Genomic DNA, 14,005 nt, shown 5'->3' on the forward strand with positions numbered 1-14,005 from the left:
GTCTCTAAGCTTTCAGTAGAAAGAAAATGTGTACATATTTTTTAGTTTACACTATTTTTTTCCAATTTAAATTTAAAATTGCGAAAACAAAAAGAAAATTGGGCATCTGGGTGGCTCAGTCGATTAAGCGTCTGACTGTTGGTTTCGGCTCAGATTACGATCTCATGGTTTTGTGAGTTGGAGCCCTCCATCAGGCTCTATGCTAGCAGTGCAGAACCTGCTTGGGATTCTCTCTCTCCCTCTCTTTCTGCCCCTCCCCCACTCACACTGTCTCTGTGTCTCTCAAAATAAATAGATAAACTTAAGAAAACAATTAAAAAATAATATCATGAGTGTTCTTGCTTTCTTTTCTTTTACATTTGTATTTCCTTTCCCTCGGAGTAAGCGTCATGGTTGGTGATATCAACACAGCTGCTTAGTTTCTTTACTGTACAGTGTGCACCCAAAAGTCTCAAGATTAGAATACATATTATTACAAACAGCAAACCCACTAATAAAATGTAGAGCTTGTTTTCACACTTTTTTTTGTCCTTAGACTTATATATCACTAAAACTGCACAACTATACTGAAAAGTTATTTGAAATAATTTTTTGTTCTTTGTGGTTGTCAGCTTGATATATAGCTAATCTCATTTATTTCTGTTTATAGTCAATTTTAGGTAAACAAAAGTTTATTTTTTAATTATTTTCTCTTAACTATATTTTCTAATCTTTACCAATGTAAAGAAACACTATTTCATATTATTTTGTAACTTGTTCGATGTATTATAATATAACTTCACTGTTTCACTATGTTTTTCAGGGCTTTTTCTACAGAGAACCCATTATTTTAAGTTGAATTATTAATGCCTTTAATAATAAAACCAATTTTTAACTTTGAGATTGCTTGTATTTTATGAAGTTTTGGGCTAATAATACACCTCTCTGAAAAAACTCAAATATCTCTTCTCACAGATTTGTACCATGAGCTCCAGAGTGTCCCGCCCACCTGGCAATTTTATTTAATTATTTAGTTGTATGATCATTTTCTCCTTTGATTAAAAAAAGCATTGATTGGAACTTTGCTCTTAACCAGGTGTTGTTAGTAACTGATAGGCTGTGAACTCCATGAGGACAGGCATGTCTCTACCTACCCAGACCTTGCCCAGTGGGCGTGCTCTGTAATGATTACTGAGTGGCCAATGGATGAACACTTCTCTGGAACAATTCAGTTCCCTAAATTCTCCTACTTTTTAATTATTTCTGTATTTGACACATAAGAGCAAGTATAATCATGTCTGCCGTCTTCAGGCTTCCGCAAAGGCTTCACCTGTGTCCATGGGAGTTTCTGATTAATGAAAAAGGGAGCAGAATCCCTGGCTTGTGAACGGTGACAGTCCTTTGAGAGGTGTACATCACGGACCACTCCTCCTCTGTTTCCTTTCATTAAATCTGATCCTTCACATTTTCCAGTCAGCATGGGTGATGATGCTACATTTAGTTTGCTGTGTTTTTAAGCATCATCTATTCTTAACAGGATATGTAATGTGATTCAAGTTGATTAACAAAATGTCTTTCAGTCTTTGCTTGGCTAATAACTGTTTCCTCTGCATTTTATTATGGGGCAGCTAGCAAAGGGAGCCAAAGTTTCTTTTTTTGTTTTTTTTTTTTTTTTAATTTCCTTAGAAAAAAATTAGTTAAGTTACATAGGATGCTGGGCCTTTGCCAGCTGCAGCTTGCACATTTTTACTGCTTACATTTGGCAAAAAGTGAGGTTGGGATGTAATGAGATTCAAATTCCCTTACATTTCCAAATATCCATTTGGCTTCTTTCTCTGTGTTCTGTGAGTGTTTAATATAATTTGACAATCAGTATGACTCATGTGTGACTCTGGAAAGGTGTTTTTGTTTTTTACGGTACAGAGAGTGAAATCTAAAGGAGAAAAACATATTTTCCTCAATGTTTTAAAAAAAGGGAGACATGTCATTGATACAACGACGTCATTCTTATTTTTTAATGTTTATTTATTTATTTTTAATTTTTTTAATGTTTATTTTTGAGGGAGAGAGACAGAGTGTGAGTGGGGGAGGGGCAGAGAGAGAGGGAGACACAGAATCTGAAACAGGCTCCGGGCTCTGAGCTGTCAGCACAGAGCCTGACGCGGGGCTTGAACCCACAAACTGTGAGATCATGACCTGAGCCGAAGTCGGACGCTTAACCAGCTGAGCCCCCTGGGTGCCGCATATGTTTACTTATTTTTGAGAGAGAGAGAGAGAGACAGAGCGCCAGCAGGGGAGGGGCAGAGAGAGAGGGAGACACAGAATCTGAAGCAGGCTCCAGACTCTACGCTGTCAGCACAGAACCTGACGTGGGGCTCAAACACATAAACCGTGAGATCAAGACCTGAGCCGAAGTTGGAAGCTTAATGGACTGAGCCACCCAGGCGCTCCAAAGATGTCATTCTTCAAGCTGGCATTAAATAACTCTGTAATTCAGTTATGTTGCTTTCTAAATCACTGGCATCACTATTTTGTCACAACCAACTCACCTTTCAGACCAGAATTATCCTGATCTCTTGTTCTCTTTCACTTTGTAATTAAATCTTTTTTCCTATCATTTCTCATTTAACTGCTTTATTTTATTTTTTGTTTATTTTTTATTACAAAACCTTGTTTAATGTTTATTTATTTTTGGAAGAGAGAGAGAGAGACAGGGCGGGAGCAGGGGAGGGGCAGAGAGAGAGGGAGACACAGAGCCTGGAGCCTGCCAGGCTCTGAGCTGTCAGCCCAGAGCCCAGTGTGGAGCTTGAACCCATTAACTGTGAACTGTGAGATCACAGCCTGAGCTGAAGTTGGATGCTTAACCGATTGAGCCATCCAAGTGCCCCATCATTTAACTGCTTATAACACCTGTCTCCAAAATGGATGGGACAGAGAAAGGAGTTGTCACCTTTAGATTATGTGTGGAAAGAACACTGAAAAACAACAACAACAAAAAAAACCCAATCCAAACCCTTAGTGGGTCAGGTGAGAAAGCCAATGCTCAGAGAAGTTAAGTGACTTGAAAAAATTTGGATCTTTGGTGGTTTAGCCAAGTTGCTATTTAGCCAACAACAATCCATTGTTTTTTGTTAGTGGAAGATTTTAGAGTTACTAAGAAATATCTATTTTTGGTCATGAAGTCATCATTGAAGTCATTTTTGTGTTTTTCTTATAATTTCCTTTCTTATTAACAAACATTAACATCTGAGTATCCTGCAGGATTTGTAGAAATAATTACTTGCTTAGTGTTGCCAAGCAGAATAGCAGATTCATTCCAGGACATTTTTTGCATGTCAAAATGATTCTAGTTCTTAAAAATGCAAATGAACAATGGTTCATAGTACAATTAAAAGCATCAGTACAGAGCTTAGTGTTTTTTTTTTTTTCCTTTGTTGTTGTTAATCACTTAAAATGGATAATTAACTCTCAAATTAATCCCTGGAAAATTAAAAGAACATCTGGTGAAGTCCATTCTTTTGGATTTTTTATGTAAAAGTGGTTACCAAGTGGATGCTTGCTGGGCTAGAAAAATTTTAATCTCCACCTTCTTTATTCTTTTTTAAAGTCAGCCAAACAATATTCATTCTTTTTTTTAAAAAATTTTACTTTATAGAGAAAGAGACAGAGAGAGAGAGTGCTAGCAGGGGACAGGGGCAGAGGGAGAGAGAATCCTACACTTAGCATGGAGCCTGACATAGGGCTTGATCCCATGATCATGACCTGAGCCAAAACTGAGTCAGATGCTCAATCACCCAACTGATTGAGCCACCCAGGCACCTCAACAATATTCATTCTTATTAGAAGTTTGGTACTGTCATCTGCATGACACTGAATCTGAAGAATGCAGTTACTGAACAGTGATAGTAACTTTCTGACTGTATTCTTACCCAGAAGTGTGGTCATATCATTAATTTGATATAATAGTTGTTAAAAAAAAAAATCCAACTGAGTAAATTTGAAGATCTACTTGGTTTTATTAAATGATCCATGAATCAGACAGCTGCCCATCTAGCAAGCAGAGGGGAGCTCTGAGGAGTTGTACAAAGGGAAGGTTTTTATAGGGAGGAGACGGGCAAGGAAGTTGTAAGCAAAATAAAAAAGGATTATTCTGGGCAAGGTCATTTTCCCTTGGAGGAATAAGGACAGAGTCTTATCATGGAGATTAACTCATCTTCCTTTGGAGACTTGAAGAGGGTCCAAGTGACAGATTATCTTCTTGTTGTTTATCAGAAAATTCCCAACTGATCCCTTAAAACATTTCTTGGGAAGTTTGAAACTGAAGTCAGGTGAGGTACAGTGACTTGGCGTAAGTGATACTCATTTTATACCTGTGATGTCCTTTTAACAGGAATTCTTGAAAAGGAATTTAAAATTCTTGAAAAGGAATTTTAAAATAATAGTAACAGGTTTAGGATGAACTTTGGTTGATTACTCGAGTCATTACCCCTGCCCCTCTCTTAACATATCCCCGAATTTATGTAGGCTTTCACGTTCCCACATGGTTTCTGGCAGTGTAAGACATGCACAGACAGGCCAGAGCCACTAGGAAGCTTGTTAGAAATGCAAACTCAGGAACCCAACCCTAGACCAACTCAGAAATCTGTGTTTTAGTAAACCCTCCAAGTAACTCTGGTGCACATTCAGGTTTGAGAACCACTGCTTTTCTGGGAGGTTGATTATATGTAGTCCATTCTCTTTGCCAGTGATTGGTTTAAGGAAGCACACATAGCCCAAATCTGGGTGACTTAACCTAAAGGGATTTTTTCTCTGTGGTTGCTAAGAAAACCGTTTTTCTATTTAAGGAAGTAAAAGTAAAAGACAAACTTTTTTTTTTCTTTCTTTCTTTCCTCTGTCTTTGGAATTTGATATGTGAGAACATGATGCCTGGGGATGCTGCAGACATCTTTTGATGATGAAGGTCACATGCTGATAGTATAAAATGGAAATATGGAAAGGACCTGGTTTAATGAAATCTCAAGTCACCCTAACTCAAGATTTCTTATATTGTGGGATTTTAAAACAAACAGAAAAAATGGGCGCCTGGGTGGCTCAGTCGGTTGGGTGTCCGACCTCGGCTCAGGTCGTGATGTCACGGTTCGTGGGTTTGAGCCCCACACGGGCTCTGTGCTGACAGCTCAGAGCCTGGAGCCTGCTTTGGATTCTGTGTCTCCCTCTTTGTCTGCCCCTCCCCCACTCAAGCTTTGTCTCTGTGTCTCTCAAAAATAAATAAACATTAAAAAAACATTTTAAACAAAAAATGAAAAAAACAAAAACAAAAAACAAACTGCCTGAAGATATTCAGGTTTAGTTTTTTTCATTTATTTGCTCATTTGTTTCAAGTATCCTGTAACTTCTAGGTATACTTGAATATACAAGGTCATTTATGGCATTTTGCAAGTAAGTCTTCTGGTCAGTTTGACTATTATTTTAAGTAGAGACTGAGGGTAAAAACTCAGCTCTTTTCATATCACTTCTGTTTTGAAAATTCTTTTTCAAGATGTTAGAAGAGTTTAATTTTGAGAAATTCTTCAAAATGATATTTGCCCCTATCCTTCTGTTAATATTTCTAGGAAGTAGCTATCCTTCTGTTAGTATTTCTGGGTGGGAACATCAGTATAATTATTTAGTTGTTTAATTATTAACTTGTTTAAATTATTTATTTAATTTATCTTCTTTCTCGTCCCAAGAGGGTAGATTCATATGGGAGGAAAAATGTGAGCTGTATCTAAGGCTGAAAAACCTTAAAAGAGTTACCACCTCTTGACATAAGATTGCATACTCACTGCTCAGAAGAGCTGCTTTTCTTTGCTTATTATTCTCATGTCCAAAGAGAATTTGCATAATCAGCTCCTGAGAAATTGCTTTACAAAATAATTTTGAAATAGTTCATAGAGATGCAGGTCTTTCTTATGTGCTTATGTATATACATGTATTCCATAGTTCACATTTTTTGATGTTGTGACATTTTTGAAGTTTTTTATAATATGTATCTTTATATTTCCCCCTTCAAATCTATTCACATATACTTTTAAAAGCTGTTTTGTCATTCTCAGTTGAAAGTAACATCCTTATATATTTATGAAATATGTTAAATTATTTGTAGAGAACAACCTCTAAAACTATGCTTTTATATTTAAATATATAGATGACAATAAATATAGATACACAGCAGTGTTACTCTGTAGTCTATACTATTTAAATATTTACCCATATTTTTGTTTTAATTGATAAAATAGCATGGAAATTTATAATTTTTTAAACAGCCATCTAATATGCATTGTTAATTGTGTTAGTAACTGATTTATGGCTTAATAGAATTGGGTTTTCTATATAGTTTCAATCCATTAAATGTGTTGAAACATGATTTATGACCATATAAAATATGGTTATTTTTATAATTGTTGCATGTGGGCTCCCAAAAAATGTATGTATTCTGGAAAAAAAATCTCCCAAATATTGTAAGTGTTTTTACTTGGCAAACTCCTATTTATCCATCAAGATTCAGCTCTAATACCTCCTTCTCAGAGAAGTTTCTCTTGACAGTTTCACATAGAATTAGATACTCCTTTATCTGTGTTCCTCCTATAATATTTCTTTGACAAAAAATTTCAATTTGTACATTTATTTGATCATAAGATCCTAAGTCACAATTACCTTCTAATTTATCTTTACTACTGTATCTAATCTAATACTGTACCATTGTCACATAGTAGGCACTTAGGAAATCTTTCTAGAAGGAAGGGAAGGAGGAAAGAAGGAAAGATAGAGAAAGAGGGGCAGAAAGAGACAGAAAGGGAGAAAGGGACAAAGGAAGGGAGGAAAGAACAGAAAGGAGGAAAGAAAGAAGAAGAAAGAAAGAAAGAAAGAAAGAAAGAAAGAAAGAAAGAAAGAAAGAAAGAAAGAGAAAGAAAGAGGGAAAGAAAGAAAGAAAGAGGGAAAGAGGGAAAGAAAGAAAGAATGAAAAAGAAAATGGAAGGAAGGAAGGAGGGAAGGAAGAAGGAAGGCAGGGGAGTGAACAATAGAATGGTAATATATTGGAGTTAATCATATGCTCAGGGTTCTGCAAGTTTAGTTTCTATAGTTAGACAATGCTGTCACCCAGGCAAAAAAAATCAACTCAAGTTACTAAATAAAGAACGCACAATTTGAAAAGAAGAAATAATTATAGTTAACACTTTTGTGGTGTTTCTCTGTACCAGATACTTTCCTAAGCTCTATATTGAGTGTATGGGGGGCTGGGAGTAGGAGGGTGTAAATTCACTTAATCCTCATAATAACCCTGTGAGGTGGATACTATTATTTACCATTTCTATTTTTCAGATGCTGAGATTGAGACACTTAACTGTCAGCTGACTTACCCAGGATCAGACACTAGAGAGTAGTAGCACAGCCATGGTTTTTACCCCAGCAGACTCATTCTAGAGCCTGTGGTTTGCCATGGTTTGTACCCCAGCAGACTTGTTCTAGAGCCTGTAGTTTGAACCCCATGCTATACTACCTCAATAAGTACAAATGGGAAAAGCTCCATTTTTAGCATTTTTGAGAGCAGAAGGAGCAAACCTTGACAACTGTTTGTGAGGCAACCTTGTCTTGTAGCCCTACAGTTGGGTTCCCCAAACTGGTGGTCCCAGCTGAGGTTCTGTGCTGTGCTCCTTGTGGGCAAGCTTGGAAGCCCTAGCTCATGTACATCTCTGGGCTCCATCTCTAACTGGAGACAAGGGCATTTCTTCCTCGCCTTAGGAGCTGTGGGTGTTAGTGAGATGGTGTCTGAAAGTACTTTAGGTTTCTAAGAGGGAATAAGATCTATGCAGTACAGGGGATTTGATATATGCCTATCCTAACCCTTTAAACATTAGATGGGGAACATAAAACTCTCCCTCAGCCCCAGGCTGCTTCCATGCCAGGTCACAGTGAAAAGGACTCTACCCAGAACAACTTATGTACCTATCATATTCTGAGAACCTACTATGTGTCGAAATTACTTTAGTTTGGAAAGACAGAGAAATTGTTTTATTCTCTTAACAGCTGGCAGGAGAACTCTTCTTAAATAGAGAATGAGTTTGTTGGGAGAAATTCCTTGCTGAGCATACTTGGGTAGAAACTGAAAGCTGGGTGTGGCGAAGCTGTTCTCAGAGCAGAGGAGGATGGTTTTTCTCAGAGGAAGGGGAGTACCAGGTCAGTGTGTGTACACGTGCTTCCAAGTGTCTGGCCACAGGAGAACCCGAACACTGCAGTGAGATGTAGCCTCTGTCTTACTCCCTTGGATGGTAAGATGATCTCGCAAAATATTGGAGTGAGTAGCATTCTTGTAGAGACCCATGTGAGGGCCGAATATGAGCTCAGTACAATACAGGCACAGAATAATGACCCTGGGTTTAGACAGAGCTGAGCAAGAAAGGGAATTGCGGAAATCTCGGGGTGGCTTAAGACTTCTTCAGATTGTCCACTGGAAGGTCAAAGTAATCCTCCATGAACTCAAGGGCACAGAATCCCAGCTGTGTGGGTTATGGTTCATGAAGCAAGAAGGCAAGACCATGCCAAAAACATTGATGCATTGTTTTGAAATTGAAGCATTTTCTGCCCGACATCTTGGGAGAGGACAAAGGCTCTGAACACAGCCCCTCATCTTCATGTAACCAAGCTCCTTCAGGCCTCACCAGTCTGACAGTACAGAAAGAGGTGATAACCAGGAACAGTCCAGCCTCCAGGCACTGCAGGGACCCCTGATGTGTGTCTCGTGCCCATCTGACCAGAGCAACTCTCCAGGGCCTTCCATGGGGATCAAGTGGTTCCAAAGCAATACTTCTGGTTCCCCCTGACACTACAGTTTTAATGGAACAACTTTTTATTATTTTGTTTTTCTTTGAGTGCCCTCCCCCCCACCCCTTACCTCAACCTTCTGTAGGAATGAGACAAAAATCTGAAGGGAGATCCAGCTGTCCTTAAAAACTCTCTTCCCATTGGTTGACTGATGCTTTGATAAAGCTTGGTGGTGGAAAGCCTCTTTCCTCTATCTCTGGTTCTTATAAAGAAGCATTTCTCCAAGCATAGCCCTTGATTATCGCCACTCCTGTTTTAATTCCTCGCTTGGGAAATTGGCATGATTAATTTGATCAGTAACTTTTGGAAGGATGATAGAGAATTCTAAGTCCAGCTCCACCTTTATTCATTCCCTTGGGATCAAGCTTCCCTCAAGGAGCACAAGATTCTCTGCTTCTCCTGGGGAGGGTGGGAGGGTGGAGGGGAAGGCTGTGTATGCCCAGTCCACTGTGGCCACAGCTGGGGGATAGATCTGCATCATTCTGGGGTAACATGTTATCAAGCATGTTTGGTGTCAAAACCGAAAGCCACATTCTCTCATCTGGCCTCTAAGCCTTGATGGGTTGTGGATTTTTTCTTTTTCTTTCTTTTTTTTTTTTTTTTTTAGGGAGAATACACTTGCCAGGGAGTAGCGGATTATCGGTAGAGGGAAGGGCATTCTCTCAGATTAGTCCAGCTGTAATTGTCTGAACCAGGGAAGTTGTTCCATTGACAGAAAGGAGCAGGTGGTTTGGAGAGCCATTGATGAGACAGAATCAGTCACATATAGAGGCTGGTTAAAATAATGGAGAAATAGGGGTGTCTGGGTGGCCCAGTCAATTAAGAATCCAGCTCTTGATTTTGCCTCAGGTCATGATCTCATGGTTGTGAGACAGAGCCCTGCATCAGGATCTGTGCTGAGCAGGGAGCCCGCTTGGGATTCTTTCTCTCTCCCTCTCTCTGCCCCACCCTTCTCGCTCTCTCTAAAAATAGATAAATATTTATTAAAAATGGAGACATGGGAAGGAGAAGGGAGCTGCTGGGCTGCATTAGACTTAAGATCTCAGAGCCATGGGTGTTAACAGAACTTCGGGGCCTGGAGGTCACAGTAGGGAAGGCCATGGGTGAGTCATCAGAGCCTGATTGAGGCCACCCTTTATTTATTTATTTATTTATTTATTTATTTATTTATTTATTTATTTTTTCATGTCCTCAGGGGTTCATGTGCACTCATGAGAGCAACCATGCCGAGCTGGTCACACAAAAGCAGGAGCTTTTCAGCATTTGTTCAGTCACTTAACAATTGTTTATTGAGCACCACATGAGCATTAGGCATTTGAATGGTGAAGAACAGGAAGAATACTAAGCAGAAGGTACAAGTGCTAGCTGAAGATCACATATTGATTCCATTCTTCACTCTGTGCCTCTTGCCAGCAGGATGAAGAAGTGCCAAGTCGTTGGATTACTTTAGTGTGAATCCATTGACCAAGGTCACGGTTGGTGCCAACTGTGTTTGCATAGCACAGACTTTGCTAAAGGCAACCCTATAAGGGATTTTTTAAAAAGTAGTAAAGGAATCTTGTGACAGAGCTTGATAATTCACTACCTTTAGAAAACAAGTTGGCAGTGATAACACAGGAGAACCCCCGCTTTGTCTGTCTTCTGTAAACCTCAAAGTTACAAGTGGATTCTAACTAGATATTTAGAGTAGTATGGTCTCCTAGAAGCTTTCATACAATTAGTTTTTCACCCAGATTTTTCCATTGGAAAGTCAAACCGTAGTTTGTTACATTTGATGTATGGCTGCATCAGTTACAGGATTCATTTCTGGACAAATTTTCAAATGACAGTTTTATCGTTGCCACTTCCTGAGGGAGTTGTGTTATGTTCCTTTTCCTTTGTTGTTCTTTCATTACTAGACCCTTGCATGCCTCAGGGTCATTCCAAGTGTCTTCTACTGAGCATTACTTTCTGATATTCTCCTATAAAACATGGTTCTGCAGCCCCACTGTTTTGGAAGCACTGCATACCACAGTCCTCTCTTAGGGATCTTGGTGCAGTTGGAAAAGCAAGACTTCTGGAAGCCTTATATTGGAGACATCTGTTCAGACCTTTTTTTTTTTTTTTTTTTTTTTTTTTTTTTTTACCCAACATTCCACAGTTTGGCACTGTATCCCGCTTCCTGATATCATCTATGAACTGTCCAAATCACTAGTATTCTGCACTCTGGGTATCCTTCAGAGTCAGGAGAAACATGTGAGGCCAAGGCAAGGTGTTCCATGGAGTCATGAGAGTAATGTTCATGGGGACACATTCTCCTGGGATCACAGCCTTCTCCTGGGATCTCAGTGTGTATAGAAGCTTGGCCTCTAGTCAGTCTTTCCTCCAAATTCAAAGTGGTATGAAGCAGGCTTACTAAATCTGTTTAAAATGTGCTGAACTGGTACACCTGTACTCCAGATCCTCCATGTGGGCACCAGACTCCATCACCTGCTGCTGTGGTGTCTGGAATAGCCCCTTTCTGCTAAGCCTACTGTCCTTATTCACTTCTGCTTACAGGCCCATGTGTTTCTAGGTCTGAGACCAGTTCTGCCCATGAACAGGAAGTATAAGGGAATCCAAGGGATCTCTGGCCCATTCACTCACTCATTCAACAAGTGTATTTCTGACATATAATGTATCCTAGGTGAAAAGATTTCTGTATAAGATACAATTTTGATCCATAAGAAATTCATAGTCTAATGGAGAGACAAATAGATGACAAATGCAATATCAGGTGATAAGGACTATAATAGAGGTATATGGAGAGCAGTGTGCATGAGAGAAGGTGTTTTGCAGCTATGGGCCCTTGAGAAGAATCTTGCAGGATAAGCAGAATTTTCCCAGGTAGGCAGGCTGTCCCAAGGCTCAGAGGCATGAGGACAGCTCACTTGGGAAAATGACTGAAAACTGTGATGTGGGAAGGAAAAGAGATGAGAATTTCAGTATGGGGAGGACCTCATACAGTGCCAAGCACTTTGAGCTTAAGCCTAAAGACAAGGGAGAAACACCAAAACATTTTCAGTAAAAGCAAAATAATTGAATTCACTCACATCACTCTACCCACAATATGGAAGATGGCTTTGAAGAGGTGATGACTGCCTACCTGAGTACGATGTCTCTGGGAAGAGCACTGTGCCACTCTTTGAGGGGCAAGCTGACCTAGTGTCCTTTGAGTGGAACACCATTGTTACTGGAAAGAATGGCCAAAGGACAAACTCTGTTGTTTCAGACATGAGTATTTGGAAGACTTGTTCATTCATTTTTAATGAACAAAATGCAGAAATTCAATTCAATTCAATTCAATTCAATTCAATTCAATTCAAGGAAAACAACTGACAATGTTAGTTGCCCATAGACAGAGTTCAGGCTTTCATATGAAAGGATTCTGGAAAATGTGTAATTCTCATGCATGGTAAATCTGGCAGCTTCCCATAGTTAAGGCTTCTCAGTGGATCAGAGGTGATATTAACAAGTGCCATTTTTGATATTGTATCATGAAATGTGTCCGTATTTGAGAGATCTTCCTAACTCAGTGAACCAATATTTTCCAAACAACCACTGGCACTATATTCCTGGGTAAAAGATCCATTCAAAGACCAATGTATTTTAATGTAATAGAGAATGAAAAGTTCACTGATAAGGCTTCAGATTCTATAGCTCAACTAACCATTAAGAAACTACTACCTATAGTGTTTGGTGCAGTGTCAGAGTATCCTCAATTGTATGAAACAGCTATTAAAATACCTATTCATTTTCAAAGTATTTTCTGTGCGAGGCCAGATTTTATGCAACCAAAAAATATATTGATGGTCACTAGTGGGGAGGAGGATGGGGGGATGGGTGAAATAGGTGATGGAGTTTAAGGAGCACACTTGTGATGAGCACTGGGTGATGTATGGAATTGTTGAACTACTATATTGTATACCTGAAATTAATATAACACTGTGTGTCAGCCAACTGGGATTAAAATTAAGAACTTAATAAAAAATTTAAAAAATAAAAACACTAATATCTGGAAAAGTATATATATGTATTGCAACAGATTGCAGCATAGATATGAAAATCCAGCTATCTTTTCCTCAGCCAAATTTGAAAAGATTTGCAGAAGTGTAAAATAATCCCATTCCCTTTGCTAAATATGTCTTGGGAAATATAGTTATGTTTTTGACAAACATGTTAACTTGTAATGGATTTATTATTATAATTTTGATGAAACAAGTATATATATATATATATATACACACATATACACACATACATATTTTAGGTTATTCAGTTTTAATTTCAAAAATGGTAAATATTAATAAATCACAAACTCTTTAGGATTCTTAATAATTTTTAAAAATATGAAGGGGTCCTGTGATCAAAAAGTTTAAAGACTGCTGTGTTAGCTCTTTCTAGAAGGCAAGAGGTTTAGCTTTAAATGAAATGAGATAACATAGTGGCAGAGGAGGGCAGGTAGTTTTTTTTTTTTTATTTGTTTAATTTTTGTGATTGGATCTTAAGGATGGAAACTGCATGCTTATATTTACTTCTTCATGGAATGCACTCAGTGGAGTAGCATTTTACAAACTGCCTGTTGAATTGTGTTCCATTAGTAGGTTGTGAAAGCAACTGAGAAAGTAGTAACCAGTATTTTTATTTTAATATGATGGAATAGAATGGAAAATACCAGAGAGTAGGGTAAGGTAAGTGTTGGTTTGTGAAACTTTTGTTTCAATTAAATCTATGTATGTAGGAATACGCATGTTTGTACTGAGTCAGTGGAAAATGTTTATCTTACTGGACGGGTTGCTGAAAAAGTGTGAAAGCCTTTGCAGTAGAGAATCTTTATCACTCTTACAAATGGTCATATTAGCCCAGCCTTGGCTTGGATTCAACCTTGTGCTGTTTTGATTCTCTACAGTGCTGGCTATCATTCCCAAAGCCATTACCTGTTTTCTTGCCCAAGGTCCTTTCTGTCTTTGTTGGCTTCTCCATCAAGACCTTAGATTATTCAGATTTGAATTACATTGCAGCTTTTCTTTTTCCTACAGTTTTCTCTCTGTCACCCTTGTCGGGTTTCCACTCAAGCTTCTGTGTAACACTCTTCAATTTAATCCTACAGAGAGTGCCCGACAAACTTTCTGTTCTGGTCCAGTTC

The 14,005-nt window shown here is 38.6% G+C and overlaps 1 protein-coding gene across 1 annotated transcript in view; it reads left to right on the forward strand.

The window, feature by feature from the left end:
* The window catches only part of RGS7 (regulator of G protein signaling 7), a 521,139-nt gene that overhangs the window by 207,513 nt on the left and 299,621 nt on the right, over positions 1–14,005 (forward strand). The gene's annotated exons all lie outside the window — the stretch shown is intronic.

The sequence above is a fragment of the Lynx canadensis genome, chromosome F1, assembly GCF_007474595.2.
Source record: "Lynx canadensis isolate LIC74 chromosome F1, mLynCan4.pri.v2, whole genome shotgun sequence".
Taxonomy (NCBI): domain Eukaryota; kingdom Metazoa; phylum Chordata; class Mammalia; order Carnivora; family Felidae; genus Lynx; species Lynx canadensis.